Below are 5,583 nucleotides of genomic sequence, written 5' to 3' on the forward strand. Positions count from 1 at the left end.
ATGTCTTGAATGGAAGGATCCCTTTGGGAACTTCTCAGGAGGGGGACCTGGGCCAAGGGCTTGACCAGCATCCTGCTGGCAACTCCAAGGCCCTGGGTGGGCTTCTGGAATGAGCATGCTACTGAATCACCAAAGGCATGTCCCACCTCTCTGGAGATCTTTCTGTCCTTTTCTGGGGAATGGGGTCGATGGGAGCAACCTCCTAGGGTTGTTGTGAGAATTAAATGAGATAAAAGAGGCCTCAGGCAGGATCTGGCATAGAGGAGGTGATCAGCAAATGTTTGTTGAAAAGGTTTGGCAGGTCAGTCCCTTCCCACCCCTCTTGTTTGTCTTACTCGTCTTATTTATTCTCCAACAGCACTCCAGGCAGCCCTTGTCCACGGGCTCTCCTTGCATCAGGTAGGGGCTTTGCAGAGACCATCGACGGGCTGACTTGAGTAAGAACACGAATTATGCATGTGGCCATTTCCAGAGCACTTTCTATGTGACATGAACATGTGATTTTTATGTAATATGTGTATGTAAATGAGGCAGCCTTATTTCCAGGTGAGGATGAATTTGTTAGTGTTGATTTGTGTAATTTAAAAAAGCTGAAAGGAAGAGAGGACCCGTGAGGACTGAACTCCCTGTCCCGTGGGGCAGGACTTACATTTACATTAAAGAAACTGAAACTTGGGGGGAGGTGTAAGTGTTTGGTCACATAGCTGGCAAGAGAAGGGGTTGGAGTTGGACCCAAGGTGCCATGCTAGCTGCCCTCACCCCTGTTTCCCCTCTGGCCCAGCATTATACTAAGAGTCCTTTTATTTCGAACCAAATGTTTGACAATGGGACAGACTTTGAAATCCCAGCTGCCTGGGGTGGTCTTGGGGGTCGGGGTGGCCCCAGTGCTGGTACCATGTGCTGACTTCACCTTTTAATAGTGATGTAACCTTAAACAAGTCGCTTAACTTCTCTAAGTTTCAGTTTCTTTCATGGTCTAAATGGAGATTAAAACACACACACACACACACACACACACATACACACACACACATACATACCCTCGTGTATCTACCCCACAGGGCGCTTTTGAAGACCAAATGCTGTAACTACTATGAAAGTGCTTTGTAAATTGCTGTGGAAATTGCAAGCTACTTAACCACCCGAGGCTGTCCCTCCTCGCTCACGTGTCCAGCCCTATTCTCCCTTAGTGAGAACAGCACTGAGTAGGTGCTGTGTGTGTTTGTGTTCAATTAAGAAATTCCAGAATAAATAAAAATGAATTAATTCAACAAACATTTTCTGGAGCACCGACAATCTGCCCAGTGCACCAGGCTAGGTATCTGGTACAAAGATAATGAAAACAGTCTCTTGGAACCTAATTGGGGTCCTCATTTGATCAGGACTTTCTTTCGTCCCCTTTTAAGCCAACCAGTTTTGTCCGGACAAGACAAAACCACCTTGGGCTGCTTTAGAGAAGCCCAGCTCGGTGTAGACAATAGCTGCCCAGCCTCTGAAAGGGACTGATTGGATTATGTGGCAAATGGAGGTGCAAGGATGACTTGGACGGTGACAAACGAAGTGGGCAGAGACCTGCTTTGAGTTAATCCAGGCTATTAGGAGGGGACCTTTTGTCTTCCAGAGACTGGCAGCTTTTACCAGTGGTTTTTAAAAACATCCTTAATGTTCAGGACGAATAATTTATGGTCAGTGAAAATCCGGGCCCCAGTGAGATTCGAGTGGGCTGTAAAATCGGGAGTCCTGCTCCCAGTCAATAGTGGTAATGAATGTTTCTGTCACTTTTTGCAACCGTCCATTCATTTGATCCTCACAACTCCCTGTCCTGAGCCAGGGCCGGCCACTGCCACTCCCAGGGAAACAGAGGCTGTCAAGAGGCTCTGTAGTTTGGGCCCCACTGGATCACTGAACTCCTGTTCCTGAGTTCTAGAGGAAGAATTGTACCTGTCTCAGTCCTGGCCTCCTTCAGAAGGCCTCCCTCTGCATTTCTGACTTTGCTCTGCCTGCAGCCTGGAGCCTCCCAGGTCCCTGCTGTCATCTTTTCTAGCCACTACAGCCTCTGTCTTTCCTTTCACAGCCAAGCTTCTTGAAAGGCCTGTCTACACTTGCTGTCTTCCTTCCTCACCTCCAATTTCCTCTTCAGCCCACTGCTTCCTGACTCGCTCTACTCCGTGGAAGGGCTCTCACAAAGGTAAAGATTTTTCTGTAGCTTAATCCTTGTCATGTTTTCAGCTCATGGACACGACGACACATTTTCATGCCTTCTCTCACAGGGCTCTGCGGCCCCGGTTCACTTCTGTGTCCTTACACTCCCCTTCACAGAGACACCTGCTCCCCCTTCTCTCGTTCTTAGTGTCTCCTAGGAACTTGCATACCCAGGTCCCTCGACTTCTGGACCTGCTTCTTACCATGCTGTCTTAAGCAGTCAGGAGTCGCTGACCTGGGTTTGAGTCCTAGTTAAGTTACTTAGTGCTGAGACCTTGGGGTAGGTAAACTTTTCCAAGCCAGGTTTATCTCAGTTTCAAAATAGGGTTAATCATCTTTATCTGGCAGGTCAGGTGGGATGTCTCACAGGTAAGCACCAGATGCTATTTGAAGGGCTTGAAGCAAAGTCAATAAAGCATTCATGAGAAAAATACAACTGGAGGCACCACTAGATGTTCGTATACATTAGGTTCCCATGGGGAGGACTAAAGAGAAGAAAGAAGTGGAAAGGGAGGGGCGTGGAGGAGAGACAGGAGAAGAGAATAACTAAACAAAGGCATTAAAGACAAAAAAACAAGTAGGAAAGGGAGACTTGGAAAATATTAAAAGCCAAAAACACATCCAAAGACGGTTTCCCCTTACGTTAGGTTGGGCTAAAAGAAAGCAAACGGGAAGAAGGTTTTAAATTGATTATCCCAATGACAAATCCCAGGAAGCTTTCACATCAAATCACCCTAGTTTGGGTTTTTAACTCCTTCCATTGAGTTTAACCTCTTTACCTCCCACATCCTGGTAAAACCTGCCCCCTCCCCACCGCCCCCTTCGCTGGTGATTAAATCCTGAAGGTACACGAAGTATTTCAGTGAATGAATGGCTAACAGAAGAGGGCCTCCCCTCCCCCTTACCCCAGCGGTGTTTTTCAGTTTTATTCCACTTTCCGTCCTTTTCCCTTAATGAACACAGGGCTAATCTTGGGCCTTGTCGAAGGAAGAGGCTGCAGACGTTAATGAGGTTAGCTGCTGGATTCCAATATTCGTCGCATAAGGAGCCTTCTTTGTCTGCGAAGGAAAAACACACTGATTATCATAATGAGGTGAACTGGCCACTGCCGGGCCGGGGCGATGTGGCTTCTTAAGCCACACTTCTAATTTTGGTGATGGAGTCGACGTTTCTTTTGCTCCTCATTTAAGTCTTTGCCTCTGTCCCAGCACGAAGTCCATTCAGTGGGGTTGAAAGTTGCAGGCAGCTTTGAGAAGGGGGCTTTGGACAGGGTTGCATTGTAGAAAATGGCTTTGTTCGATCCTTTGCACAGATGGAACTGGCCAGAGCATTCATTCCCTCTCCAAGAGCTGAGGACCAGGGGGACCACTGGTGATCAGTTCCCTACTCTAGCTCTCCTCTGACTTGTCTCAGGACCCACTGAGGACATCCAAAACTCACTCAAGATTAACAAGTGGTAGGGAAGTAGTAACTCCTAGGCGTGGCCCTAGGGGAGTGACTGCAAAGTGAGTACCCATGGAATGCCTAGCCAGGTGAAGAAGTGAATGTATGTTGGCATCCCAGAGGGCCCCCCATAAGAGGGCATAGTTGGGGTTCAGATTTGACTCCAGCAGACTGTTGAAACTGGGGCACAGTGGCTATTGATTAGTCAGGATCAGTCAGTGGAGAGGAGATTAAAACTCACATCTGGGAATGTAGCATCAGAACTTGTAGTTCTTTTTTTTTTTTTTGAAACAGAGTCTCTGTCGCCCAGGCTGGAGTGCAGTGGCATGATCTCAGCTCACTGCAACCTCTGCCTCCCAGGTTCAAGCAATTCTCCCACCTCAGCCTCCTGAGTAGCTGGGATTACAGGCACCCAACACCACAGCTGGCTACTGTTTGTATTTTTAGTAGAGACGGGGCTTCACCATGTTGGTCAGGCTGGTCTCGAACTCCTGACCTCGTGATCCACCCGCCTCGGCCTCCCAAAGTGCTGGGATTACAGGTGTGAACCACCGCGCCCAGCCTGTAGTAGTTCTTTTGCCCCTTAATATCCTCACCCACATGTCCTGTACCCTAACTGAGCCCTCATCCTCTTTTCTGATCTTTGAGCTCCCTAGAGCCCATAATTCTTTAGAGCAGGTATGTCCTGAGTCTGAAACATGCCCTTATTTGTCCCAAGCTCTGGACATTTCTCACCCCAAGGCAGATCAATCATGATTAGATCACTCCAATTAACCTTAGGCTCCAGTTGGACCTTTAGCCAAATGGGAAAAAAACTAGGGGATAAGGTGGGTAGTTGGAGCAAGAAAATGTTATTAGTTGAAACCTTATGGGGCCTTCCTTCCTTGATGAGTCTGTTGGCTAACGGTTCTCTGACATCGTGAATTAGAATTGGATACTGTTTCCAAGTTAGCAAAACCAACTCTACCCCAGTGCCCCATGAGAAAGAACGTGGAAGGATCTTCCATTGGCAGGTTGGGGCAAAAGCCTGAGGCAATCTTTCATCCCCTTTTGCCAAGGTGAGACTTTTCCCAGTGATGTAGTTGGCCACTCTGTCTAGGGGAGTGTTGAGACTACGGGTGGACTGGGGTATAGACCTCTGAAGCTGAGATCACACGAAAACCTGGCCTCCCTGCCATGTAGCTGTTGGTGAGTAGAAAAATAGAGCACGCCTGATTCTGAATGAGAAGACTTTCTTCAATAGTAACGAAGAATCGATGGCACCCTCCTCACCCTCAGATACATGGCAATCATTAACACACAGGCCCCAAAGCCACTGTTAGTACTACAGTAGCTCCTGTGGACAGTCAAAAGCCTGGAGCGGGCATGGAAGAAATCAGTTAGCCCCGGGCAGGTTCTCTGGGGTTTTGCTGTAGCCTTAACAAACTTTTAAAAGTTAACTCCCCACGTCCCCATCCTGCTTGGGTTTCTGGACTTTTCTGAGGCGCTGGCAGAGGGATCTCATTGCTTCCTTGAGTGTAGGGGCAGCCCCTTTAACCTGGCTCCTTGAGTCACTGCTTTTTCTGCTTCTGTTGCCTTCTTCCTCGCCTGTCCTCTCTCTCAATGTCTCTCTCTCTTTGTCCCTCCCCCAATTCCTGACCTGGTCCTCCTGTGGTGCCCTTGGCCAGCCCCGTGCTTCCTCAGGGTGTCCCAGCACCAGCCTGGCACAGAGTGGGGCTCTGTTAGAGTATGTGGGATGTAGGGTTTTGCCAGGTGAGTGGATGGAAGGACTCGACCACCACAGCTGAGCCACCAGGTGGGCCACGCGAAGAGTTCTAGGTACAAAGGCTGGAGGGTGGAATTCATTTTTGAGAAGGGTGTGAGCAACTTCCGACCCTGGCCCCCCTTGAACAGGGGCCTTACTGGTTGCGTCCTTGCATTCACCTGCGCGGCCATCCA

The 5,583-nt window shown here is 48.7% G+C and overlaps 1 long non-coding RNA gene across 1 annotated transcript; it reads left to right on the top strand.

Moving 5' to 3' along the window:
- Positions 1-225: 225 nt before the first annotated feature.
- On the top strand, positions 226-4,831 carry LOC140710142 (uncharacterized). Its single transcript, XR_012091053.1, has 2 exons — positions 226-399; positions 2,075-4,831. It is a non-coding gene; the product is annotated as an uncharacterized lncRNA (long non-coding RNA).
- Positions 4,832-5,583: the final 752 nt, after the last annotated feature.

Source organism: Chlorocebus sabaeus, chromosome 24 (genome assembly GCF_047675955.1).
Source record: "Chlorocebus sabaeus isolate Y175 chromosome 24, mChlSab1.0.hap1, whole genome shotgun sequence".
Lineage (NCBI taxonomy): Eukaryota > Metazoa > Chordata > Mammalia > Primates > Cercopithecidae > Chlorocebus > Chlorocebus sabaeus.